This window comes from Alligator sinensis, unplaced genomic scaffold (assembly GCF_000455745.1).
Source record: "Alligator sinensis unplaced genomic scaffold, ASM45574v1 scaffold281_1, whole genome shotgun sequence".
Classification (NCBI taxonomy): domain Eukaryota; kingdom Metazoa; phylum Chordata; order Crocodylia; family Alligatoridae; genus Alligator; species Alligator sinensis.
This window is the reverse complement of record NW_005842306.1, coordinates 375,139-402,714: the sequence shown is the minus strand read 5'-3', so window position 1 is coordinate 402,714 and position 27,576 is coordinate 375,139. Positions and strand designations below refer to the sequence as shown.

General features: G+C 42.6%; 1 protein-coding gene across 3 annotated transcripts in view; it reads left to right on the top strand.

Annotated features, from left to right (window-relative positions):
• EFCAB11 (EF-hand calcium binding domain 11) overlaps positions 1-27,576 on the top strand; it is a 135,913-nt gene that overhangs the window by 99,147 nt on the left and 9,190 nt on the right. Inside the window, exons 6-7 of one of the 3 annotated variants that reach the window (XR_003095166.1) lie at positions 2,938-3,196; positions 3,508-3,617. The exons of 1 other annotated variant lie outside the window; for it this stretch is intronic. The gene's annotated coding sequence lies outside the window, so the exon portion shown is untranslated. Of the gene's footprint in view, positions 1-2,937; positions 3,197-3,507; positions 3,618-27,576 lie in introns of those variants that run through there. One more of the 3 variants, XR_003095165.1, reaches the window with a different exon arrangement.

Genomic DNA, 27,576 nt, shown 5'->3' with positions numbered 1-27,576 from the left:
GGTGAACCGTTATATGGAATCTTTAATTTTTGGCAGGTGGCAGCTCTTTGTCTCCTCAAGTTACAAGGTAGTGGGTTAGGTTTCTCTACCTGTTACGTGTGTGCTACGTGTGAGGAGCTTATGCTTATTTTTGACCAATTATATATAGTTTCCCCTAGCATTTTATTTCAGCGGACCAATTATCTGCAGTTCTCCACCAGCGTTTTGTTTCAAGGAATTTTTGGCAGGGATGTCTTTTAACCCTTAATCATCAAAATGAGGATGATTTCAATGGTATCTCTTGCTCAGTGGCATGGGCACAATTTAATTGGGTTGTGACAGATACATCTGTCTATTAGTACCCTCTGGGTCCAACCCCACAGCCAGTTACCCACCCATCTGACCATTAAATTGTTGAGCCCGTAGTTCCCTAGTTTTACCTTGAGGGCCTCATGGGACACCAAGTCTAAGGCCTTCCTAAAGTCCAAGTTAATGATGTCAATCCCATTTCCCTTATCCAGGTGGTAAGTAACCTGGTCGTAGAAGGAGATGAGGTTAGTCAGACATGACCTACCCACAACAAAGCCATGCTGGCTGTTGTTCAGAATTTTGCCTTCTAGTAGCTTATTGCATATGAAATCCTTGAGAATTTTTTTGAGGATTTTTCCTGGGATTGAGGTCAGACTGGTCGGCCTGTAGTTCTCTGGGTCCTCTGTCCTTCCCTTCTTGAAATGGGCACAACATTGGCCCTTTTCCAGTCTTTTTGGACCTCTCCTAGGCACCACAAATTCTCAAAGAGGTTCACCTGTGGTCCTGTGATGACTTTGGCTAGTTCGTTCAGCACTCTCAGACAGAGTTCATCCAGTCCAGCCTCTCTAGCTGTTCTTTCACCAGCTCTACATTGACTGTTAGTAGGTGATCATACGTACTGTGACTATTCTGTGTCATATTTCCATCAGCAGGCTATCATTCTTAGACTGGTGGAATACAGATGCGAAGTACTCATTCAGGTGTTCAATTTTCTCCTTGATGTTGGTGATCAGATGTCCAGATGCAATGAGCAGTGGTCCCACATTTCCACTGGTTTTCCTCCTGTTACCACGTACCTATAGAAGAACTTCTTATTGTCCTTGCTTTCCGTTGCTAACTTGAATTCGGTCACCACTTTTGCTTTTCTAATCTGCCTCTGACAGGTGTGGGCCAATTTTATGTAGTTCTCCTTGGGGTCTATTCCTAGCTTCCATCACTGGTAAGCCTCCCTTTTCTTTTTCAGAAGATCTATGACTTCCTATTGAGCCAAGATGGCCTCCTGGCCGCTGTGCTACTTTTTTTTGTGTACAGGTATGGATAATTTCTGTGCACTAATCTCCTTGAGGAATGACCATTCTTCATCCACACTTTCCCTGTGGTCCATGATATCCCATAGGGCATTACTCACTAAAGTCCTTAGCTTTTTGAACTCGGCTCTTTTTAAAGTCAAGAATTTGTACCTTACTGACAGATTTTTCCAGCCCTACAACAGACAGTGAAAGTGATAGTGTCATGGTCACTAGCCTAGGTTACCCTCTATCAGTCACCAGGTCATCCCCCTTGACCAAAACTAAATCTAGGAGCTCATTTCCTTTGGTCAGCCTGTATACTTCCTGAGATAGGTAGAGCTTGTCAATACAGGTCAGGTATCTATGCAACTAGTCAGATCTGGCCAACATCTGATAGATGTCTGGGTAGTTAAAGTTGCCCATGACAACCATAACCATGCTCTTGCAGCCTCTTTCAGTTCTCTGGAGAATTGCAGATCTAGCTCCTCATCTTGATTCAGAGCTCTGTAATATATTCCTACAGTTAGGTCCCTTTTGCCATGTCCCCCATATCTTGACCCAGAGAGTCTTAAGTCACCCTTCCTTAGTACCATTTTTGGCTTCCAAGGAGGTGTACTGCTCATTTACATATAGAGCTACACACCCACCCCTTTTTCCCTATGCAGTCCTTCCTATGTAGGGTATAGCCCTCTATAGCTATGGTCCAATCATGGGTAGAGTCCCACCAGGTCTCTGTTATCCCTATGATATTGTAGTCCCTGCTGGAAAGCAGGAGGGTCAGTCCCTGCTGTTTTTTCCACATACTCCTGGCATTTGTATACAGACATTTGAGCCATCTCCTGGCCAAAAAAAGAGCCTTCCCCTTCAGCATGAGGTGGATACCATCCCTTCCCAGAAGGCCTCTTTCTCTGAAGTGCATGCAGTGGTCCAGGAAGCTGAAACCCTCTCGCTAGCACCATCACCAGAGTCTTCGGTTCACCTCTTCGATACACCTCTCTCTGGATGTATTGAATGGATGTGGAAAATTGGAAAGAGTCCAGCGGAGTGCAACAAAAATGTTGAGGGGGCTGGGGGACATGGCTTATGAGGAAAGACTGAGGGAACTGGGCTTACTTATTCTTTTCTAGAGAAGACTGGGAGGAGATTTAATAGCAGCCTTCAACTACCTGAAGGGAGGTTCGAAAGAGGGTGGAGCTAGACTGTTCTCTGTGGTGGCAGATGACAGAACAAGGAGCAATGGTCCCATGTTGTTTCAAAGGAAGTTTAGGTTAGATATTAGGAAGAATTTTTTCACTAGGAGGGTAGTAAAACACTGGAACAGGTTACCCAAAGAGGTGGTAGAGGCTCCATCCTTGGAAGTTTTCAAAACCCAGGGCGGTCAATTGACACCCCTAGGTCCCTTTTGGATGCAGTGCCAGCCAGTGGACCACCACCCATTGTATAGATATGGGTTCTTCCTACCCAGATGAAGGACCCGGCATTTGTCCCTGTTGAACCTCCATATGGTTTTGCTCAGACCAAAGAACCAATCTGTCATGGTCTTCCTGAATCCTTGACCTGTCCTCTCATGTGCCCACTTGTCCCGACAGCTTGGTATCATCCACAAACTTAATCATTGACTTTTCACTCCCTTATCCAGGTAATTAATAAAGAAGTTAAAGAGCATGGGCCCAAGCACAGACCCCTGGAGTACACCACTGGGGACGGACTTCCAAGATGAGGCCATCGCATCAATTATGACTCATTGGTATCGGCCGCTAAGCCAGTTCCCAACCGACCTTACTGTAGGCTGGTCTAGGCCAGTACTCTCCAACTTAACTGAGGATTTCATGGGAAACAGTATCAAAGGCCTTGCTGAAATCTAGGTAGATGACGTCCACCTCCTGTTCCACGTCCAGGTTAGTTATCTGGTCATAAAAGGATACCAGGTTTGTTAGGCATGACCTCCCCTCTACAAAGCCATGCTGGTTGCTTCTCAGTACCCCATCAGCTTGTGGTGGATGGCTTCCTTGACAATTTTTTCAAAGATCTTCCCCAGGACCAAAGTCAGACTGACTGGTCTATAGTTGGCAGGGTCTGTGAATCCTTTCTGTAGGGGTGCCCACAACTGAAGACAGTACTCTGGATGTGGCCTCATCAGTGCTGAATAAAGGGGAATAATCACTTCCCTTGACCTACTATGTATTGATACAAAAATATTAATTTACAGAGCAAAATATAGTGGCACTTTGGAAGGACTTACATTTCTGGAACATCTTTCATCTTAAAGACTCCAAGATGTCTTAATAATTTTATTTTTAATATGATATGCAAATTCACTCACTACTGAAATGAAGCTGCCTCTGGATTAACATATGGTAACTGTAAACAATGCTACTTAACAATTGAAGACAAAAACATAAAGCATACCATGTCCAGGTAAAATTACAATGTGATCATTTAGATAGTGTAAGTGATGGTGTAGATAGATAGTGTTGTAGCCACGATGAATGTCTTGCAGTTGGAAGCATGTCTAACTATATCCCAGCTATACAATGGGACCAATAAAAGATATCACCCTAAGAAATCCTAGCCTCTCATATCATTAGAATGTAATAATTCAAATAGGAATTTTCCCTTGATGCTTCAGTACTGATGGGTTAGCTGAGGAATAATTATTTTTCACATGTCAACTAGATATAGTGTACTAGTCATCCTGTTTCCAGTACCTACAGGGTTAAGATTTTGTTCTGAATGAGTTGAATAGTATCCCAAGATGATGATAAAGTGACACACACACAAAGCTATGTTGGGTTAAATGCTGACCACTTTTGACAGAAGTCCTTATAAGGAAATCCTGTCAACAGCTAAATACATAAAGGTTTCTGAAAAATCAAAGCACAAAATAGAATATCTTATGAAAGTAAGAAGTTTTTGAATAAACAAATCTACTGACTTTTTTTTTTTCCCTGAGCACAAACTGGTCATGTTTTCTTTTTTCAGCAAAAGTGAATGTTACCTACAAAAAATTAATACAAAACTGAACTACCTGAATGAATACATATCTTTCAATCTAGTCATCAAAATGAGTGGATATAGCTAGAAAGATCTACTAAAAAAATCCAAACCCAGCAGACAATATTATGAATCTATTACTATCTGAGTGCACCAGGAAAATAATCTGAAGCAAAATATAAGTCAAAGATCCACCTGAGTGTACTGGCCCCGTGAGGCTGGTGGCTAAGGCATGCCAGATTCTATAACAAGTGACACATGAGATAATGTAGGCTCATGTCTGGTCACCTTTGGTTCCCCTGCCCAAATGACCAGGGCCATCTACAAGTGAGTCCAGTGGTCACAGCCTTCAGAATGAGCCTACTGAGGCTTCAGTTCATGCCTCTGGAGCCAAAGCAAGATGCCTGTACTGCTCTGCCACTGTGCCTCAGAAGTCAGAAGACTGCCACTATAAACCTCTAAAAATATGTTTAGGGGAATATGATGCAGCCTTTCAGGACCTCTTACAGTACATAGCCCGTGTAAGCTTATGCATCCACTGAAGCATGTTTATTTTGTCAATCTGAGTTCAAGATATTTAAATATTGATTGTTTATTCTGCTCAGAATTACTGTCACATTCCTATAGTAATTTATCTTGGTTTTTCTTCCCAAATGGCATAGGCTATACTTTAGTTTTGCACCTTATGTTCCAAGGCTATGTACCCTTTAAAAAGTTTTCTGACCTTAAAGAAGTTTCTTTATCTTCAGTATGGAATCACTTTTGTTTTTATAAATATGCATAAGAGCATATGAGAAAGATGGTTGGCTTCTATCTAGATTTTGGAAGGAAGGCATTATTTATTGTCACGGAAAAAGGATACTCTATTTCACTGTAGATTTGTATTAAAATTCTTTGATACTATATGAGCCATATAACTTTCTATAAAATTACTAGGATTTTCAGGCTACAAGCCACAGAAGCATATGACATGAGTTTTTTTTTCAAAAAGCAAAACCTGATCCTGAATTTGCTGTGTAATATGTCAGTATCACAGAAGGATGCAAGGACAGATAATAATGCTTGAAAATGGTTTGCTTTTTTGTTTTTGTAATGGCTAAAAAGTTGTTTGCAAATACATAAAATGCAATATATACAGGCAGCCCTACTACATAATGAAGGTGTTGCACATGATAGTTCCTCTAAAATAGTTCCTCTTCCCCCTGCCATATTTTCTTGTACCTATTGTTGGTTCAAAGACTGGTTGAATAATTGTTGAACAAAGTCTCCTAACTTGAAGAAGCAACCACCAAAAGTATATTCCTTGTGGCCAATTTCTAGCTTTCCTTTATTCCTTTTAACAAATATTGTCATATGATTAGGGAACACATTCTAGTAAGAGAGTTACTACAACAGCCAGCATAATGGCACTTAAGCCACACTCAGTTAAAAAAAAAACCCATAAGGTCATGCTGATGCCAGAGCAGGAATTCACACAATTGAATCATGTCTATTACTCCTACATTGATATTAACCATATTAATGTGTCGCTATTAAATTCTAGTTTTTGTAGAGACTAGGTGACAAACACTAGGTTTGGTGTTTTGCATATACATCATCTCTCTATGACTGACATAACTCTTTGAAAAGCATATATGATTGGAATTTGGTAGATTAATAATTTTATGCAAATATTTTTTTTAGACCAGGATTCAGGTTTGATGTAGGTTATACACAAAATTTATTTTGTTTCTACCCAATCGTTAAAGGTTACCTAGTTGCACCACAGTGTTGTCTCATTTTCTAAGAATAATTGACAGCCTCTCAAGAATAATTCAAGCATTGAAATAAGTAGGATGGTACAAGTTGTTTGAGTAATCTGGTTACCTATGGAAGAAAGCTGTTGTGCAATAGATAATATGCTCTCTTTCCTCTGAAACACACAATGGAAAAGGAGCACTAACTCTGCCATTAAGTTTCATTTTTGATGGCAATCTGACACCTCACTGGAGGATGGAGATAGTGCCCCTTCCAGTTCACACAAGAGGTAATAATCTGTTTGGGGGTATTATAGCCAATTAGTGCCAACCTCAGGGCAGCTATATTCTGGTTTTTGCCAGTTGGCTAGCTCCCTATTTACCAAGTACTTCTTTCTTTCATTATTCAATAAAATATCAGAAAGGAAGTTACTACAGCTCATAGCAGAAAAGACTTTAAGTACTTTGTGAATTAAATTCTCCTGAGAAATTGAAACCCTTAAGCTCTTATGGAACATAGGTGTAAAACAGCAAAGCTGTCTAATTGCTTTTGTTTTGTTTTGTTTTGTTTTGTTTTGTTTTTTTAACAACAGCTCAGGGATGCAAAGAACAGAAGCTAGGAAGAAGAGATCATGGCATTTTAACTAGTTGCAGACATGCTTCTATTCTCTGAACTAGAACTTAACCCAGAACTAGAATTACTGCATCATAGAAAATTGGGATTGAAGGGACCTCTGGAGTTCCAAACCCCTGCTCAAAGCAGGACCACCAGCTATATCATCCCAGCCAAGCCTTTGTCTAGACGGATCTTAAAAACCTCCAAAGCTGGAGATTTCACAGCCTGTCTGGGTAACCTGTTCCAGTGCTTTACTATCCTCCTAGTGAGAATGTGTGGGGTTTTTTGGGGTTTTTTTTTGTTTTCCTAAGTTGCAGCAAGGGAAGTTTAGGTTGGATATTGAGACCATTGCTGAGAACAGTTTAGCTCCATCCTCTTTCTAACCCCCCTTCAGGTAGTTGAAGGCTGTTATTAAATCTGCCTCGGTCTTCTCTTCTCCAGGCTAAATAAGACCAGTTCCCTCAGGTTCTCCTCATAAGTCATGTGCCCCAACCCCCTAGCAGTTTTTGTTGCCCTGGACACAGTACTAGCTCTGGCCTTACCAGTGCTGAATAGAGGGGAATAATCACTTCCCTCAGTCTGCTGTCAGTGCTCCTACTAATGCAGCCCACTATGCCATTAGCCTTCTTTGCAATAAGGGCACACTGGCTTATATTAATCTTATTCTCGATTATAATCCCTAGGTCCTTTTCTGCAGAGGGTCAAAATATCCAGGGGTCCAAAAAACCTGTGGTGGGAAAAAAAAAACCAAAGCAGCGCATGCTCGGGCATCATGCACTGCTGAAAAGCGGAGCCGAACCATCCGGAGCTGTGCTGCAGCTGTCAGCCAGGCTCCACCCAGCAGGATCACCACAACTACAGCCCTGGGAAGACCCCAGGATCCCAGGTAGGGCTGCTGGGGCCAACACAGTGATGGCCTCCACCTCCTCTACTTCCCACGAGATAACTTGCTGCATGCCAAAGCGCACGTGGCATGGGTGTTCCCCGGGTACAAGTAGCTGCAGCACAAGGTGCACTGCTGCTACTTGTCCCCGGGAAACCAAGCATCCATGCACATCTGGACATGTCCCATGAGATTTCTTTTAGTCCAATCTTCCAATTTGTCTAGGGCTCTCTGAATCCTACCTCTACCCTCCAGTGTATCTACTACTCCCCACAGCTTGGTGTCATCTGCAGACTTGCTAAGGATACACTCCAGCCCATCTTCCAGACTGTTGTTGAAGATATTGAACAAAATTGGCCCCAGGATGAACCCATGGGGAACTCCATTTGATGCTAGCTAGACATTGAGCCATTGATACTATCTTTTGAGCCCAATGATCCAGCCAGTTTTCTACACACCTCACAATCTATTCATCCAACCCATATTTTCTTAGCTTGCTTGCAAAAATGTTGTGGGAGATGATATAAAGCTTTGCTAAAGTCAAGGTCTATCACATCCACTGCTTTCCCTGTATCCACAAAGCAGTCATCTCATCATAGAAGGCAATCAGGTTGGTCAGGCATGACTTGCCCATTGTGAACCCATGCTGACTGTTCCTAATCACCTTCTTCTCCTCCAAGTGCTTAGAAATTGATTCCTTGAGAACCTGATTTTTTCAGAGACTGGTGAGGCTGACAGGTCTGTAGTTCCTCTAGGGCCTCCTCCTTCTCTTTCTTAAATACAGGCACTATATTTGCCCTTTTCCACTCATCTAGGACCTCCCCTGATTGCCACAAATTTTCAAGGATAATGACCAGCGGCTCTGCAGTCACATCGGCCAACTCCCTCTGCATTCTTGGTTGCATCACTTCTAGCCCTATGGCCTTATACATGTCAAGCTTTTCTAAATAGTCCCTAACTTGTTCTTTCACCACTGTTGGCTGCTCACCACATCCACAAACTGTGCTGCCAGGTGCAGTAGTCTGGGAGCTGACCATGCCTGTGAAGAAAGAGGTAAAAAAGGCATTGAGTACTTTAGCCTTTTCTGAATCATCTTTCACTAGGTTGCCTCCCCCATTCAGTAAGGGATCTACATTTTCCCTGATCTTCCTCTTGTTGCTGACATACTTGTAGAAACCTTTCTTGTTACTGTCCCTTGCTAGTTGCAATTCCAGTTGTGCTTTGTCCTTCCTGATATCATACTTGCATGCTTGAGGAATACTTTTAGACTACTCCCTAGGCGTTTGTCCAGGTTTCCACTTCCTATAAGTGTTCTGTTTGTGATTTAGCTCATGGAAGAGTTATGTGCTAAGCCAAGCTGGTCTTCTGCCTTACTAGTCTTCCTGTGCATCTGGATGGTTCATTCCTGTGCCTTCAGTATGGTTTCTTTAAAGTACAACCAGCTCTCCTGGACTCCTTTCCCCCTCAGACTGATCTCCCAAGGGATCCTCCCCATCAGTTCTCTGAGTAAGTTAATGTCTGCTTTTCTGAAGTCCAGGGTCCTTACCTGCTGCTCTTCTTCCTTCCTTTCCTCAGGATTCTGAACTCAGTCATCTTGAGGTCACTTCTAGCCAAGTTGCCATCCACTTTCACTTTTGCCACCAGTTCTTCCCTGTTTGTGAAGAAGAGCATGGTCCCTAGTTGGCCTCTTCAACACTTGCACCAAGAAATTGTCCCCAACACCTTCCAAAAAACTTCTTGTATTGCCTGTGCACTGCTGTATTGCCCTCCCAGCAGATGTGAGGGTGGTTGAAGTCCACCATGCAAACCAGGTCCTGTGATCTGGAAACTTCTGGAGTCTCCAGCCACTACCACCCAGTGACGGCAACCACCAGTGCCCAGTCACTTCCTCTTGGTAACAGTGGTCTCAATCCTCCCAACTTTGGGGAGGCCTGGCTTGGCCTTTTCTACTAACAGTATGTGCTCCTCCTCCTCTGTTGGTAGGACTCCATATCTGTTCTCCAGGCAAATCATTGCAGGTTTAGATAAAGATTTCTGCTTGCTGCCTGAGGTCAGAAGCTTCCAGTTTCTACTTTCCTGGGAGTTCATGTCCTCTTCTCTAGCGCTACCTCTGGCAGTCTTTCCATCACAGACCTGGAAGTCTCCTTCAGCATCGAATCAATGAAGTCCTCATGGCAGAGTAGTACTAGTTTTACTGGTACTAGAACTAATACTAGTACTACACAACCTTATTTTCAAAACATGGAACATTCTCACCCACATTTTTAGTAGCTCATATATAGTATGGTTTTGGTCTCAGAAAAGTTAAGGGCAGGTACATAGTGGACTGCAGCTTGCTTTCACTTTCTCGATCTCTACTCAGCAGCACTACAGTCCTACTCTTCCTCTGTATCTTGTGCAAGAGAATGGAAACGTGTATCCCAATGCCTGACTTTAACCAGGACTCTCTCTTTATTTCCATTACCACTAAAATATATTCCCTACAATATGATTTCTTTCATATGCATAACGTTGGGGTTTTTTTCCAGCCATGGCATATTTAACTCATTTGTTATAATCTTTATTGTTATTCAGATGTTTGAAAATCTAGTTCTGACACAAACCTTCAGTATCCTACATTGTGTCAGTCAAAATTGTACAAGTCTGTGTGATGCAATGAGTCATGATCATGATTTTTTTTGAGACATTATTACATTTCTTGCAGCAAGTGGTTAATATTAAATATTGCCACAGTGCTGTTGATTTTACCAGATTAGGTTTCAAAATTAAAATTATGGGGCTTTTTTATATATCAGGTTTTTTTGGAGTTCAATGTTTTATAACCATAGAGGAAAAGACTCATGCTGATAAATAAGGAAACAATATTTATCAAGTTACTGGGATCCCCTGTTCAGATTCCATCTGTACAGGTACAATTCCATTGCTAATCGGTTGCCTGCAATTATACCTTATGTTCATTCTGGAGTTATGCTCTTTTCCTTTAAAAATACATTTTTCTTCAAAAAATATTATTTATTATGCCAGTAGAGTTGCTTTTCCTGAAATAATACAGATTATAAATAACAGATTTCTAATCTGTTTTTATATATTTTCCTTTTTATTATTTAGGATTGAATTATTTCTTATTAACAACTTTTAGTACTGGTTTTGTTGAGGTTAGACATTAGAATCTCATTAATAAAAGCAACACAGTTTTCTTTATTAATCTTCATATTCCATAATTTTAATGTATATGTCTGCATGTAGAATCTCTGGTGTTGCATTATAAAATCAATGCTGAAAAAGATTTCAGAGATACCCAAATGATTTGTGAAAATATACCACCATCTTTGAATATCTGCCAATGTGAGTCTCATTGTAGGTGCACATTACCTTGTAATCTTTTGAGTAGCTAGTTCCATAAACACTGTTTTTGCCCTGAAGCCTCCTCCATTTTGTATGATAGAAGAAAAGGGAGAAAAAGAAGGGAAAAAAAGAGAAGAGTCCATTGGGTAAGATTTCCTTTTAAACTCTCTGTACATCTCTACAGTGGAATGAAGCCACATGAACATTTTAAACCTTCTGCCCAGTGTACAATGACTTGATATTTCTCTTAGACAGGCATATCTAGGCTACGGACTGAGAAGGGAGAGGAGGATTGAGGTAGTGAACCAAAGACTGCGGCACTGGTGTCATCAGGAGGGCTTTGGCTTCCATGACCACAGTCTGCTCTTTGAGAGAGGCAGTGAGCTGCTGGGAAGGGACAGTCTCCACCTCTCTCTGCTGGGAGGTTCTTCTCAGCCAGACTGGCTGACCTGCTCCACTGGGCTTTAAACTAAGCCCACCGGGGGGTGGGGGGACCACTGCCATTGCTTGCAGCCTGAGCACCCCTGGCAAAGCCAGCAGGCCAAGGCACTTAAGGGAGCCCACCCCTGCCCCAGCCCTGGAGCGAGCTGTAGGCAAGGCAAGGACCCCCAAAGGGACACTTGCGTGCCTGTACACAAATGCCAGGAGCTTGGGGAATAAACGGGCGGAACTTGTCCTCCTGCTTAACACAAATAAATACGATGTCATAGGGATAATGGAGACCTGGTGGGACTCCACCCATGACTGGGCCACAGGTATAGATGGCTATACCCTGTACAGCAGAGACCGAGGGGACCAAAGGGGCGGGGGGTAGCTCTCTATGTCAAGGAAAGCTACGCGTCCCTGAAAGCCAACATTGGCACCCAGGGTGGATGACTGGAGACCCTCTGGGTTAAAATCCATGGGGAACACAGCACAGGGGACACAATGGTAGGAGTCTACTACAAACCAACATGGTTGTCATGGGAGACTTCAACTACCCAGACATCTCGTGGGAAGAGCACTCGGCCAAATCCGAGTGCTCGCAAAGCTTTCTCTCGTGTGGACGAGCTCTATCTGAGGCAAGAAATCTATGGGCCGACAAGAGGTAAAGCGCTGCTCGACCTGGTTCTGGCAATGGGGGATGACCTAATCAGCAACCTAATGATCAAAGGGAAGCTGGGTGACAGTGACCACGAGCTGATCACCTTACCTATCTGCTGTAAAGCTGGCAAGTCAGCAAAACAGAAATCCTCGACTTCAGGAAAGCTGACTTTGACAAGCTTAGGAGGCTTGTCAGTGAGGGCCTAAAAGGGAGTTCAGGACACGTGGTTCCTCCTCAAAGGAGTGATCCTGGATCCACAAGCAAAGTCTATTCCATCTAGGAGAAAAGGCAGCAAAAGGGCACAGCAGCCCCCTTGGCTCTCCAGTGAACTAGCCGACCTCCTGCATCTAAAAGACAGACCTACAAAAGATGGAGGACTGTATCCACCTCCAAGCAGGAATATTCTGCGCTGGTCCGGACCTGCAGGGAACGAACCGGGAAAGCCAAAGCTGCGACGGAACTCCAACTAGCTACAACTATCAAGGATAATAAAAATTCCTTTTTTAGGTATGTGGGGAGCCAGAGGAAGAGCAAGAGCAACATTGGACCCCTGCTAAGCAGATGGGACAACTGACAACCGACACCCAGGAAAAAGCCAACTTGCTAAATGGGTACTTTGAGTCGGTCTTTCACCAGTCCCACAGGACGCCCCTGGCCATTACAGGGAGGTCCGGGTGAGGGAGATTCCTTACCCTCCATCAATGCTGACCTCGTGAAGGAGCACCTTGAGAGGCTGGATACCTCCAAGTCAGCCGGCCTGACAGTTTACACCCCAGGGTACTCAAGGAGCTGGCTAGCATCATACCTCATCCCCTGGCACGGATCTTCGAGAACTCCTGGTGCTCTGGTGAAGTGCCCGAAGATTGGAAGAAGGCCATTGTGGTACCTATCTTCAAGAAAGGGAGGAAAGTGGATCCAACAAACTACAGGCCCATCAGCCTAGCCTCTATCCCAGGTAAGGTCTTAGTAAAGATTATCAAAGAGGCCATTCTTAACAGACTGGCCGATGGCAACATCCTGAGGGATAGCTAGCACAGGTTTGTTGTGGGTAGGTCTTGCTTGACCAATCTTATTTCCTTTTACAACCAGGTGACCTATCACCTGGACAAGGGAGAGGAGATTGATGTCATATATCTTGACTTTAAAAAAGCCTTCGATCTGGTATCCCATGATCATCTTTTGGCAAAACTGGCTAACTGTGGCCTCGGCCTCACCACGATCCGCTGGCTGGGGAATTGGCTCCATGGTAGGACCCAGAGGGTGGTGGTTGATGGAAGTCAATCATCGTGGTGCGCTGTGACCAGTGGGATCCCTCAAGGCTCTGTCCTTGGGCCTACACTATTTAACAACTGCATTAATGATGTGGAAATTAGTATCAGAAGCAGACTGGCCAAGTTCGCCAACGACACCAAACTCGGGTAAAGCATCCACACCTAAGGACAGGAGGGTGATCCAGGCTGACCTTGACAGGCTCAGGAAATAGGAGGACGAGAACCTGATGGTGTTTAACACCAAAAAATACAAGGTTCTCCACCTTGGGAAGAAACACCTGCAGCATCCTTGTAGGCTCAGCAATGCTAGCTGGCTAGCACTATGGGCGAAAGGGACTTGGGGGTCATGATTGACCACAAGATGAACATGAGCCCTCAATCTGATGCTGCAGCTAGTAAAGCGAGCAAAACGCTGGTTTGCATGCATAGATGCTTCTCAAGCAAATCCCAGGACATCATTCTCCCCTTGTACTCGGCCTTTGTGAGGCCGCAGCTGGAGTACTGCATCCAGTTTTGGGCTCCACAATTCAAAAAGGATGTGGAAAAGCTTGAGAGAGTGCAGAGGAGAGCCACACACATGATCAAAGGTCAGGAACATAGACCTTATGATGAGAGGCTGAGAGCCATGGGACTCTTCAGCCTGGAAAAGCACAGGCTCAGGGGTGAGCTGATGGCCACCTATACGTTTATCAGGGTGCTCACCAGGATCTGGGGGAACGTCTTTTCACCAGAGTGCCCCAGGGATGACAAGGTCGTATGGTCAGAAACTCCTCCATGACCGTTTCAGGCTGGACATAAGGAAGAACTTCTTACTGTCTGAGCCCCCAAGGTTTGGAATAGGCTGCCACCGGAGGTGGTTCAAGCACCTACTTTAAACAACTTCCAGAGACATTTGGATGTTTATTTTGCTGGGATCCTATGATCCCTGCTGACTTCCTGTCCCTGGGGCAGGGGGCTGGACTCAATGATCTCCCAAGGTCCCTTCCAGCCTGAATGTCTATGAAATATCATATTTCTCTTTTACTTGCAAAATGCTTGAAGCAGTTCTTGATGGTAGCCTCAAACCTAAAGGAAGAAACCTCCCTGAGATCAGAATTAAGAAGACTTTTCTACAAGTACCCCTGTTATCAGATGTACCTCCAGCTCCAATGAAGAGAAGAAACTGCAGTCTTTGGATATAGCCTGTATTCTGTGCCATAACTTTGACAAGACTAAGACTTAAAATTTCCCCATATTAGGAGAAAGAGAGAAAGACCTGAATGTATTAGTCAATTGCAGGATAACCATGTGATTAACCACCAGTGTTATCACTAATGTGATGTGGCTGTGGAAAAAGTAAATTGTAGTTATAGGAAGAATCAAATAAGGTACTTCCTGCAGAGAGAAAAAGTATGAATGTCATTTTATAAGGCAATCGTGAGACCTTATCTGAAATGTTGTGTACAAGTCTGGTACCTTTCTTACGATTGAGAAAGATGGGGTCAAACTGGAACAGGTGTAGAGAGTACTAGGAGGATTATCAGGTGAATGGAGAGTATGAGAGGAACCTAGAGGAACTAAACAAAGTCTGAGAGGAGCTGCTGTTAATAAATAGATCAGGAAGTAAACACTAGGGAGTGAGAACTATGCGAGCTAAAAGACAAGTTGGCACAAGAACTAAATTTGCACTGGAAATTAGAAGTAATGTCCTGGAACAGTATCTCAACAGAAGTAGTGGAGGGAAAAAGAAACTATTTTGAAAATGGAACTTAAGTCATTTTATATGTGGGTTTGCATGGGTTGTTGGCTTCAATGTGCATGCATCCTGAGTGCCATCATGTCCCTGTACTGAGAATATAAAAGCTGGGATCAACCACCATTCAGTCCTCCTCACCTCCTATGGCTTTGTGATAGAGTGCTCAGTCTCCATGTATCAGGTATCCAGGCTGTAGCTGTATTGGTCTAGAGGAAAAAGCAATCAGGACTCATGGTAGAGGTGATATCTTTCATTATAGTAAGATTTTTGCACCAAAAAAAATTCTTTCTTTAATTGCAAAAAAAAAAAAAAGCTTGCCCTTAAAGAATTTTTTTGCAAAAATCTGTTGCAGGCTGGGATGGTAGAGGGGGGTGCTGACCTGCCCAGCATGGTAGGGGTCGGGGGGGGAGGAGGAAGAAGGCAAGTGATTCTATCCAGCCTAGGCCCGTCTGCCCTGCACCCACTGCTGGGGGCACTGGATGGAGTGGATGGGTTTCCATAGAGAGGGCAGGGCATGCTCAACCGGATGGATGGGACAGGACTGCAGGCAAGCAGGGAGCAGCATCTGGGAGCAGGACAGGCAGGCGGGGCCTGGGGCTGGGATTGCAGAGTGGTGACAGTGCTGGGGTCCAGGGCAGAGCTGTGATCAACTCCATGGTTGATAGTGCAGGGACTTGTAGAGAATAGATCCATTTCAAATTATCTAAGACAGTGCTTCATTTTTTTTCCTGCTTCCCCATGTATGAAACATAATCCACGGTTTATACAGAAATTGCTTTTTTTCGCCATTTAAAGCACTTTATTGCTATGACTTAATAGAAGTTCACGGCTGTACAGCACTTTAACAATGGGTACAGCACTTTAAAATAAGCCTTGTTAAATGAAGTATTAAATTTGAAGCACAGTATTTTACAGCACTTTAGCAACCTATAGTGCTATAATAACTTCTGTATGCTGGTCAGACTTCTGGCAAATCCACCAGTATCCCATGGACTTTGCAAGTTTGGTTAGTGCTCCACAGCACCACCAGGGGTAGCCCGGAAGCACTAGCCAAGCCTGCAAAAGCTGGCAACCCACCTTACTCCCACCAGCCGACTGAGATGGCAGCAATCAGGCCAGACATGGCTAAGATTGGGGGGAGGAGAGAGAAGGGTACATCCCAGCTCCTGGGAGCATGGCTCTCTCTGCAGGTTGTGGTGCTGGATCTATGCTGGGGGCCAGCCCCCAGGTCCTGTGGAGCTTCTGCCACCCTAGAAGGCTGGTGTCCCCCCAGTAAGGTCTGCAGCTGGGGCAGGCTCTGGGCTGGCAGCGCTGTGGGTAAGGGGGTTGGTTCAGCTCTGTGCAGCCCAGGTGGGAGGGGATTGTTGGTGCTGGTTGCATGCCATCCTACCCAGCTGGGGACCTGATCCTTTCCAGCACAGTGTGATTGGGAAGGGTCTCTGTGGTCTTGGATGAGTCAGAGAAGCATGGAAGCTCAGCATGTGTGGGAAGGGGGAATTCGTCAAACACCTACAGACCACAGAGCCCCAAAACAACCATAGCTGGCACAGCACCTGGCACCTGGGCACTGCCTGGGCAGATTCAGGGCAGGAATGTCACCTATCCCCTCACCCCCAACCTGCCAACCTCCCTTTCTCTCTCTGTGCCCCTTCTGGTGGCTTTCACTGCTCCCACCCTTGGCCAGGGAAATTCCAGCAGGTGAGATCCCCAGGGTTCCAGGATTAGGGAAAGGGCTGCACCTGGGCCTCTCCACCCAGCTCCACCTTCTCCACCTGTCTGCTGCTGTCTGCAGTCTCCTGCAGCCCCAGGAGGCTGTGGAGCATCCTCTGCCTCCTATCCTGGAAAGTGCAGGGAAGTTCAGAGCCACCTCTCTTCCCTGCCTCCCCAACCAAACACTGCACTTCTGCTATGTTTAAGAGCTTTGTAAGTTTATAGTGCTATAAAGAGCGCTTCAGATTACAGCTCTGTAAAATGTGCACAGAGCAGTTCTGTACACATCCTTAGTTACTCTAGTCTTTGCTGTTACCTCTCCTGCTCTGAATTATGAAGGATCTCAGTCTTTCCTACAGCCATGCTCTTCTGCTTTTTTAGGAGGTCAGTTTGTTCCTTTCCATTACTGTGGTAGCAAATCATTATATTCTTTTGAATGACCCATTTTGTCTTGTCTTATCACTAATATTCTTGCTTTAAAATGTTATTGTGTTACAGTGAACTTTTGTACATGTGTTTAGTTTATGGGATTCCCTTTCAACAATATTTTATAGAAACTGATTTTTATTTTACTCATCTGAGACCAGGCACAGATTAAGCATTTCTGATATTGTGACAAAAAGTGGCATTTCCAATGGCATTGCCTTCTTATTGTTCAGTCAGACTTTTTGAGGCTGCTACAATTCATGGAAATATTTCAAGCACCTTGATTTCTTTTGTTAAATTTGAGTTCATCAAAAATCACAAGCATTTTTACAAGGAAGTGTGACTGAAGTACTTGAAATATGATTTTGTTCCCTCTTTGTCTAGTTGCAGCAAATTGTGAGATAAAAGTTTGACTTCGTGTCACTGTAGAGAGTGATACATTCCACAATTCTGGTATTATAGCAATAGCTACAGTACATCTAAGGTGTTTGCTGTTGCAATTCTGTTACTCCACATACTAATAAAAGTGACCTGTTATAGCTGCTGCAGTGAACTTCAGATAGTAAGATCCGTAGTGCAGATCAGCTCACAAATATAAATCTGCTCTACTATGGATGATTGAAGCTGAATTCAGTAAAAGCGATCTGCTACTGAGACAGTTTGCTCATGTAAATAAGTATATTTTGCTTGTCTGCGCCTTAGCTACTGTTTGTGTCAGCGGTAGGAAATAATTTAACTACATCAAGGTATCTTTACAATGTGTGTGTCAACGTCAAAAATACAATTTTTAACCCTGATTGTATGGTGCCTTATAAATGAGTTATTGTTATTTCTGAGGTAGTTTAAATGTCTTCACAAGTTGAAAATCAAACTACAAGTATGAAATGTTTATTGTATTCAGACAAAGAGCTCATCCACAACTTAGTGCACCATAAGCTAGAGTGTGAATTTAAAGCATACTAGTGCACCAACTCCCTATGCATGCTCACTAATAAACACTGAAAGGGTTTACACAGATTTACACTTTACATTAATGTTAATGTATGATTCTTTGCAAATGTTCTTTTACTTACTAGAAACATCCTCATAGGGAGTTAGTACAGAACAGTTTGTATAAATTCACAGCACAGTTTATTGTGCATTATCCTTCTCATGTAGACAAGTCCAGAGAAACTCACTAACTCTCACTAGTGTGGATTCTTCTGGTCCATCTCCCTAACCCTTTGTAAACTTATGCACAGCACTTATGTGTTTGGGAATCTGTGCAGTCTTTGCTACATTACGTCTGAAAGTTCAAATTCTTCCTAAACCTTAAGTCAAGGGATATGAATGCGTTACTTTCAAACAGTCTGCATCTGTGCACTCATTCACTATACCATCTGTTAAAGTGGTCAGGTTCACTTTATTGCCTCTTTTGTAGAAGGCCTTGCTACTGTGAAAAGCCTGTGTCATTGGAAACATAATTTTTCTCATCACTTTGCTGCTTTTTTAGCTGGATCATAACATACTAGAAGACTATTGAGTGCAAAGTGAAAAGCTCTTCAGAATAGCTGTTCTTAAGGGATTAAATGATTACCATCTCTGTCCCATTTCTTTTATCTCATAATCAAGTTCAAGATGGTACTAGATACCTCAATTGAAGTGATTATATATTTGAAATAGAAATTACTTGATCTCCATTTAGGTACCACAGTGTTTCAGACAGGCTTATTCTTTCCATTAAAGTTAATATATTTATGGTTCTTTACAACCGTTCCTTTACTTAAAGACTTGAACTAGACTTGAAGCAGAAATCTATCTAATAGAAATTGATATGATACAGGTGTGATTTCAAGCTCTTTTTATTTACACTGATGCTAATAATACTCCAAAGTTTTTCCTTCATTCAGTACATTTGTAGTCAAACAGGCATAACAAGAGAGGGCTGGATGATTCAGGCAGGTGAAAAGTGACTACAAGGTCCACCACTTCCAGATCCAAGCAGATCACCAATTACTGTCTGATAATGGTTAATTGGTCTAGGTAAAATGAGTTGGGTTCAGTATAGTTGCTAACCATAAAACCAGAATCCTATTTAGCATTTTTGGCACTTATTTTTATAATCTTTTACAGAGACCAAGGCTGTTGCATATTACTAGGTTAATTGTTGGAAAAAATTTGCTGCTATACCTGTTTTTGACTTAAAGTATTTCAGGATTGTCAGTTCACACTTTTTTATATTAAAGTTAACATACATAATATATTGGCATTGTGGCTTTAGGTAAATATCAGAAGTGCTTAGGTCACACTTGCAAAGGTTAGGTAGGTTCTTATGAGTATCTCACTGAAAGTCAATTGGACTTAGGGTAACATTTTCCAAAGCACCTATACCTTAATATAGAGTAGTATTTTTCATCCCAAAGCACTTTGCTTTCATGTATATCTTTGATAACTGCATCAGGCATCACTTCACTGGAACTTTTGCAGTTCACTTAAAAGAGTCACTGATACTCCAGTCATTTGGAAGAGGAAGTGAATTTTCTTCTACTCAAATTCCAATACCATCCTTATCATCATAGTACCTGAGTGCTCTCCATACGTGTATTGAGTCTGTAAATAGATGTCTCATTTGACAAAGTCCAATTGTCCCATGGGGTGACCTGGATCAAAATAGGTATGGTACAGTCATTTATACACATCGCCCTGTCCAAGCTGCTATGTTGCTCCTCCACAAGAGAGGAGCACACAGCCTGTCTGGCTTGTTCCAGGAAAAAGCATAGTAACTTTATAGAGGCGCACACAGCCATGTCCTGGAAAAAAAAATTGCACATTTTATCCAGCATACTTCAGAGGGATATATGTAGGATCCTAAGACAAAAGGTTCTCTCTTCAAACAAATGCAATGTTTATTTACAGCCTAAGTGATGTTACTTAACATTTTTCATGTGTTTCTTTCTTCTTTCCTTTTCTTTCTCTTAAGTTATTTTGTTAGGTTATTGATTTTGTATTTGCTGTTCTCTGTGTATTTGTTGTTGTAAAGAAGTAAGGCCTTGTACTTTGGATGTAAAATTATGATATTTCAGATACCTTGAGAATTTTTCCACCGCCTTAGAAACCCCCTCCCCAGAAAGCTGTGATTCTGGCACAGGTAAGCTTTACTTTTCCAGTGGACAGATTCAAGTGATCTTTTAGGTATCTTGGGCCCAGGCCATTGCTCATCTTAAAAATCATGGAAGGCTTTGAATTTGACTCATATGAAAATCCAGTATAAACAGTAGAAGTTAGGTTTGATGTGTTCATGGTTGTGTGTTTTACTGAGGATATTTCCTGCTGTGTTTTGAGTTTCCTAGGGGTTACTGGCTTCTCACCCAGCATATTTCATTGCTATTGTCCAGCTGAGAGTTGATAGAGGCATGTATTAATGAAGCCAAGTCATCATCTACCAAGATAAGATGCCATATTTTCTTGCATACAACATGCCTAAGAATAATATCTACACCTTGTTTTTGAAAGGCAGGATGAAGAAAAAGATTTTTCCAGAGTTATGGCTGCATAGAACAGAGCTGCTGACTCACCTTTCCTTTCCTGCTTAACTAGGAACTGAAACCCTAGCTGCTGCTGAAGTCTAGTCTCCATGGTAGTCTCCATTCTGAAGAGAGCTAAAGAGTCTCCTGGCTATGAAATAGGAGATGAGAAACCAACAACATTGCCCAAAGAAAGGTTAGCTTGATTAGTGGAACATCAAGACCATTAAAAAGGACACATGATTGTTAACATCTCTAGAATGAAGAACAATTATCCATTAAGTTAAATAACTCCCTCACCTACCTGAATAGTAATGTTACTGCTGCATGCTGGAGCAGAACTCAAAGCTGGCTACTTCTATTCTAGACAGAAAAGTCAGCTTTCCCTCTTAAGATGTGGACACCAATTTTGGGGGACTGATTTTTGGGGGAAAGCTGTGTTCATGACATGAGTAAATATGTTATACTCTCCTAGTTATGTGTGAGTTTAGTGTCAGAGAGAAATCCATGAGCAACGCTAAATTGCAGCTTAACTAAATGTGGATATGTACCATATTTACTCAAATCTAAAATAACCCTGAATTTAAGATGATCCCCCTCCCCCAATAGTTACACTCCACACAAGGAAACATTTTAAGTTTATAAACAGACCTACTGACAAAAGCTGTAGCAGTACCAGTAAGTCATAAATTCAACATTAGCTTCATAGTTGGTAGTGTTGGAAGGGACGTAAGCAGGTCACCATAGGCAGGAAAGGATGCTGGGGTCAAACACCCCAGCTAGGTGATTGTCTAGCCTCCTTTTGAAGATCCCCAGGGTAGAGGCAAGCACCACTTCCCTAGGAAGTTGGTTCCAGATCCTAGCCACCCTGACTGTGACGTAGTGTCTCCTGATGCCTAGCCTAAATCTACTTTCAGTCAGCTTATGGCCGTTATTCCTTGTAACTCCTGGTAGTGCTCAGGGGAACAGGGATTCTCCCAATCAATTCAGACTTCAATTCAATTCAGACATTAACTGAACTTAATCTTTATTAGATTCTGTCCAGAACCTGGTAAGCGCTACTCCTTTCTTAGATCCTACAACTTAGGACTGGTCACTTTCGCATGCATCCTCACTCTTACACTCTTTGCTGTCTTCACTGTTCTCATCTTCTCCCTCATCCTCCCTCAAAACATTATGTTCAGTGCCATCCATGCCATTGGATATACAACACTTCTTGAAGCCTTTAATAATGGATTCTGAATATGTCTTGCCCTAAGAAGCCATAATCCATTGGCAAAACAGTGCTATTGTTGGCTTCTTAATCTTCCCACCAGGTATAAGCACATGGTTCCCTGTCAAGAGCCAGTCTTAGTACTGACACCACAAATGATCCTTAAAGGAGTTATTCACTGTGACATCCAGTACTTGGAATTGAATTTTTGCTTTTACATCTGATATTAAATGACCTCTGAATTAATCTAACACTAGTATTCCTCTTTTTTTTAGCAGTGCCCCAGGTCTCCATTTCACAATATCTGACGAGTCATTCATCAGTTTACCTGACATTTATCCTTGTTCCTGGTACCTAACCACTATTCCTGGTGGCACCTTTACTTTTGGCAGAGTTTTGCTTTTCAGAATTGCACAATTTTCTCCCATCTGCCAATCCTGCTAACATCACTGTAATTTGTAACTTTTAATTTCCTGGATTACTCATAATTATGGATTTTGCACATTTTGGCATGTCAAAATAGACTGGAGTCTCATTGGCATTACCTGTCTGGCCCAGTACCACTACTTCTTTTTTCTACATGGTCTGTCATGGGGTTTCCCTGACACTGATGACTTGCCAGCTTGTGACGAGTTGCCCTGGCACCCACTGTTGGGGCCGCAGTTCAGAGTAACTCAGCACATGCTGGCCAGAAACCCCACATGTTGTGGGGATTGTGCCTGGCTGGTGCCTTTTGGGTCATATCAAGCCCTTCCTACGTCCTTAAGACAGTTTAGTAATTTCTCATGATCAGCTATGTAGAAAGATCCAAAGGCCTATCCATTGACAGCAGAGAATCATCTAGGAAAGCCATTAATCCATTTTCTATCTCTACTAAATCTAGATTATTTTCTGGGTGTATCTACATGTGTATTAATGCACTTTAGTTAATGCACATTAAATATAGTACCTTCATTGTGAGCTACTAGAAAAATGTTCATTAGCCTGTCTTAATGCGCATTAACTAAAGAGCATGGGGCATTTTTACACATGCAGGCACCGCAGCACTAGGTCCTGCAATGCTTGCAGTTGTACAAGTGGTGAAGTGCATGTCAGCACTGAGAAAATGGCAGTGGTGCACTTTTGAACTAAAACACATCAGACGTGCTTTAGTTCAAAAGAGCACTGCTGCCATTTTCTGTGCGCTGATGCACATTTTGCTGCTTATACAACTGCACGTGGTGCACCACAGTTCACCACGGCTTGCGTGCGGAGCAGACTCGATTAGTTGAGTCTACTCTGAAGCAGCGGATCTCTGGCGCATCGTGGGACAGAAAACTATGTATAAATGCTCATGGTTTTTAAGTGACACTTAATGCACATTAACTGATCAGCCCTGATCTGAGCGGGGGTGGGGGAGGGAAAAGGAGGATGCAGGCAGGGAGCAGCCCAATACTAATCTTGATGTATGGTGGGAAATGGGTTAATCCTGATCTGGATGCATGGGAAGGCCATGGGCAGCCTGGCCTGATCCAGGGGCAGGGCAAAGGATGGGGATAGGAAGTAGCCTGGTCCAGGTGGGCAGGGGGTAGGCCCAGTCCTGATATTGCTGCACAGCAATGACCCAGGCAGGGCTGGATCCAGCCATGTGGAGCTTCTACCACTACCCACTACCACATTTCCCAATCCATGGGGATCCCCTCAGGCTAGATGGCATGGCTTCATGGGTCGGATTTGGCCCACAGGCTGGGGGTTGAGCATAGCACCCCTGTGCTAGAACATTTGCTGCACTTATGACCCAGCAAGACGTACAGCACTGTTGAAACACCAATACTACTCCTTCAATACTTTCATTTTACTTGAAAGTTCCCTGTTCAACTGCTGACCAGACCTGATTCTACATGGTTTGCAAAACTAAAAAATGCATGTTGAGGTAGTAAGAAAGAATAATAATTAGGTATGCATTATGGGAGTAACCTGTGAACTGACTAATAAATAGGATTGTTGTTACATTATCAGCCTGGACAGGACTTGACCCAGTTAACTCATGGTGAAATTTGATATCCTAATATCTTTAAACCAGGGCTGTCCCACTCATTTGGGATCCTGATCATGGGTTTCTTTGTAGGCTGCATGACCTACCTCCACTGGTAGGATGCACAGCAGTGCTGTTAATTCCCCATGCTGACCATACCACCACCACTTGCCCCACCAGTGAAAGACGTGCCCAATGCAGATACTGACCTGCAAACTTGGCAGTGGGATGTCTAGCACTCATGTGCATGTGTAGACGAAACGGGGGCTCTAAATTGAAGCGGTGGGTTTTAAAAAACACCGCTTCAGTTTAGGGAGGATTAAACCCCTGTGTTGTGTGCACACACCCTGATTTAGGGAGGATTAAACCCCTGTGTTGTGTGCCCACACCCTGAACTTCCCTGCCTCTCTGGCGGGGCGGGGAGGGGAGGACGAGCTGCCAGAGGGCAGAGAGGTCCTTGGGCTTTGGGGAGGGTGGGGGAGGGGCGCTGGTATTTCCCTCCATGGCAGTGGCAGGACCCCACAGGTGGCAGCTGTCTGCAGGCACCCAGCTCGAGCAGTCCCGGGGGGCACCACAGCAATGGAGGGAAGCACCAGGCCCCTACGCAGCTTAGGCAGGCAGACTCCAGGGAGGGAAAATAAAAGATTAGGCTCGTTACTTTTCTTGGGCGGAGCTTGCTTCTTGCAGAGCCTTGGAGCTGCACAGAGCCCAGTGCTTTGCTCCGTGGCTGTAGGGGAAGCAAACTAAAGCTCCTTTAAAGAGTTTTAGTTTGCTGCACCCCAAGTCATTTAAGGTGCATTACACTGCCGAATTTCCAACAGCAACTGGAATTAATGCGCAATACGCCGCCGAGGCATGCAAACACTGAAACCATTAAAGTGGTGCAAAAGCATTTAGCCCGCTTTGAAGTGTCATGCACACATGCCTCTTGTTTCGTCTGCACACAATCCATGGGGTTAATGTCACTGCCACTCTTCCCATTGTCACCAAAAGGCATCCCCAACAGGAATCTCAACCCAGAAATTCTGCAGACCAGATACTTTCTCTTAAATTGCCTTTCTTCATTGGCTATCATGTCAGTATGTTAACGTAGTGATTTTCAACCTTTTTTCATTTGCAGGCACCTAAAAATTTTGAATGGAGGTGCAGACCTCTTTGAATTGTAACTGGGTATTCACATACTTTTGACTGGTCATAGTCATCTTTTGCAGACCACTTAGACATAGTCTGTGGACCCCCAGGGGTCCACAGACCACAGGTTGTAAACCACTGGTCTAAGGCATGTGAGAGTAATTTATTGCCTGTCAGAACATGGACTGCCAGTTTTCATCCTCCCACACAAGTAGCCACAACTGCAACTTTTTGTATCACAGATGCAAAGACTTGTCCGTGCTTAGAGAAAGGACTGTAAACTGAACTGGATAAAATGTGGGGGTGGATAGTAAGAAAGTATTGATGTATTTCAGATTAATCATGAAAATCTTATTCCTTAAGCATAAAATATACTGTTTGTGTGATCCTCTCCTAAGTTCATATTTAGTATTTAAGTGATCACTACTTTAAAAAAATCATTTAACAGACTGGAAAGCACTCAACACTATTTTAGGGTAAGTACGTTTATATGTCGATAACACAATGATCTGACAATTTAAATGCCTCCTTGAAACCTTACTCTTTCAAACTAGAACTTTTAACTGCTTGTAATCCAATAACACAAGTTCTGTTTTAGCTAACAAAAATACAATAATCCTTATGATTCTTCTGTGTTTACTTAGTTTCAGACTGGCTTTTCTTAACACTTATATCCTTAAGGAAGTTAAATTAATGTATGTATTACTAACAAAACTGCTGTGGAGCCCTGCAGGAATCCCATCAACAAAGAAGCAAGCCCTAGAAATAGAAAGAACTGCTAGTTAATCAGAAGAGAAGGCAGCTTACTGGAGAAGCTGTCATCCTTGAATCTGCAATTGGTGGGTCATTTCATCCCCAGCGGGGTCTCCTTGCATGGACTGTAATTTTTACTCTTACTGTTCAATCAGTATGACAGCTTTGGTTCTAATGCTATGGAAGTCTTGACTCTGGTTGGAATTATTCCTCTGATAGGATCAAAAATTAAATAGAATGAAAAAAAGCTTTTAAAATTTAAATCTTTGGCTGGCATCCAGAATTTTACTCTTCATGTACCTGGTGAGGTTATATACATAAGGGTCAATTCCCTAGTCCATTGCAGTTGCTATACTCTTTCTGAATAATAACTGTCAATTAGTGTGTTTATCATTTAAATGTGTCCAAACACTTCTGGTATGAGACTTAAGCTATCAACTTGAATTGTAAACACCTGAGCCTATATATACCTTCAGTATGGTTTTTGCTATGCTAAAATTATAAATTGTAGTTTCACTCTGGAATTATATATGGCATGATAAAAAGAAATATTTTTTAAAATGCTATATTCCACAAAGAGGCATTTTATTTAGATACTTTGCATGTGAAAATAGTAGTTGGGCTTTTTTAACCCAGTTTAAATTCCTGTGATTTTTCTTTCACATAAGGATAGTCTATTGGAGCAGTTATTCATTCATGAGACTTGTGATCAGGGTATAATGGATATTTTTAACAGATATGAATGGACAAGTTGTCTTGTATTATTGTTAGTATTTTCTTAAGCTTGCAGTGGAGTAGTTTTTAGAAGGATAAGTCATAGAATCATATAATCATGGAAGATTAGGATTGGAAGGGACCTCAGGAGGTCATCTAGTCCAACTGCCTGCTCATAACAGGACCATCCCCAACTAGATCATCCTAGCCAAAGCTTTGTCTAGCTGGGTCTTGAAAACCTCCAAGGATAGAGATTCCACCACCTGTCTAAGTAGCTTATTCCAGTGTTTTACTACCCTCCTAGTGAGAAATTCTACCTTCCTAGTGAGAAACTTTTTTTTTTTTTTTTAGGAGAAAATTATTCCTCTCAGTACTATATTTCAAAATGGCGTATAACAAAATATAAAAATTAAGAAATATGAAAAATAGAAATCCAAATGAACGTTCTGTTGATTTTAAAGAAATAATGAATTTTGCTAACACAGCATTCACCACAGTGAACACTAATCAATGTGTAATTCAGTGAGAAGGAACCTTGAAACTTTGATTTTCATTCACTGCTTCTCTCATGTTTTATTTCTCCTCATAAGTTTGATTTATATGGTATATCTGCCATTTTCTCACAAGAGATTTGTCTATGCAATGAAAATTTCCTTCTTCAAAGGAATACAGCACATGCCTTCAATTATGCAGTTAAATACTCACCAGGGATCCTGGTTTTCCCTGATTTAAAAAAAAAATCACAAATTCTCTGATTAAAAAAAAATAAATTGCAAATTCTTTTATAAAACCCCCCAAATCTGTGATTAAAATGAAAGGTCACTATATATATATAGGTATCAGTTGAACACAATGCTTTCTTGATGTTTACAATATGAAATCAGTTTGGAAACCTACCAGTGCCTCGATCGCTATAATAAAACACATTCTAAATACCTGTAAATCTTGGTATTTGATTTTGGGTTTTTTATCATGGAAAATCAGAGCTCCCTGTGTTCCCTTAGCTCACAGAATGCAGGTCCAGGCCCCTTACTCTCAAGCCACAGCTCCTCAACCCTGCTGGTGCCCCTCAATCCTCTCAGCCCTCCCCAACCCTGCTGGTGTCCCTCCCTCCCACCCCCCCAAATCCTCCCAGTCCCCCACCATTCAT